At 34.8% G+C, this 1,217-nt stretch overlaps 1 protein-coding gene across 1 annotated transcript in view; it reads right to left on the reverse strand.

The window, feature by feature from the left end:
- The window catches only part of LOC122087702 (vacuolar protein sorting-associated protein 55 homolog), an 11,975-nt gene extending 11,167 nt beyond the window's left edge, over nucleotides 1-808 (reverse strand). The window contains exon 1 of the mRNA XM_042656904.1: nucleotides 640-808. The gene's annotated coding sequence lies outside the window, so the exon portion shown is untranslated. The remainder of the gene's footprint in view (nucleotides 1-639) is intronic.
- Nucleotides 809-1,217: the final 409 nt, after the last annotated feature.

A 1,217-nucleotide genomic window follows, 5' to 3' on the forward strand; every position in this document is an offset into this window, starting at 1 on the left:
AAAAAAAAAAAAAACTCTATAAGCCAAGTAAATGAATGAGAAACCCTAAGTATATGAAATTCTCATCACGAAAAGAAAAACAAAATCAATGTTATGCTAAGCCGTTCACCACAACTAGAAAACAAAATGCGGCTTCCAGGATTCCAGAACCAATTCAAATCCAGCCTAGCTGCCTCTCTTTCAAAACGTTTTATATTTCCACGCTCTCTCCAAACTGTGGAACCAAAGCCCAACTCCCAGATACCCCAGTTCTAACGCTCCGAAAGCATAAAAAACCCCAAAAATCTCAAGCTCCAAATTCATAAAAATAAATAAATTGGTAAAAGAAAGAATCAATATAATAAAGTATCAAACAAATTCATTTTGTTTGGAAATTCAATCATCTTCACCAGTAAGCACTAAGCAAGACGAGATTTTACAACCAAGTAAATGCTGTGGAGGTGTTATCTGTGCATATTGGGAATTGGAGATCAAGGGCGACCTAAGAAAAAAGGAAATTGCAGGGCGATGAAAATTGAAGTTAAAGATACTCGGAGAGGGCATTTTGAGAACTTGAGAAAGCATCAATATTAAAGTTACTCCAAAAAAACAAAAAGGGGAGAGAGAGTAAAGAAAAGAAGAAGAAGTAGCAGTAGTTACCTTCAATTGACATCACCATTTCTGCAAGCCAAAATTACGGTAGAAGGAAGATAGAGAGGTATAGAAACAGAGACGAACAGAAAGAACTTAGGAAGAGGAAAGGTGTAGTCTTAAGTTCTTAACCAGCGAAGCCAAAATCGCCTTTCTCAGTAAGAAACTAAATGATATTTTACGGCCGTTTGATAACGTTGTTGCCGTATTTGTTTCGTATAACTATAAATTTTCGTTTTTATAAATAAAAATTGAATTTAAAGTGTTTGATAAGTCATGTTTCGAAAGTCGATAGTAACCAATAAAATAGTAACCACGAGTCATTTTCATAAATTATATTACTTGTTTCGCCTAGGTCGTTTCTTGAACCATAAATAGGGTAGAAATTTAAATTTCAATTTCTGAAAATAAGTGAAACGAAATAGTTTTATCAAATTTTTTTTGTTACATTTCTGCCTTTTCTGGACACAAAAACATGTTTCTATATAATGAAAATGCCATTTTTCACCCACAAGGGATAGAACGGAGTCGAACCACCTGGTTTGGGACAATTGTCTTTGGGCCAGCTCAGGCCATGCGTCACTAAC

This window comes from Macadamia integrifolia, chromosome 8 (genome assembly GCF_013358625.1).
Source record: "Macadamia integrifolia cultivar HAES 741 chromosome 8, SCU_Mint_v3, whole genome shotgun sequence".
In the NCBI taxonomy this organism is placed as follows: Eukaryota; Viridiplantae; Streptophyta; class Magnoliopsida; order Proteales; family Proteaceae; genus Macadamia; species Macadamia integrifolia.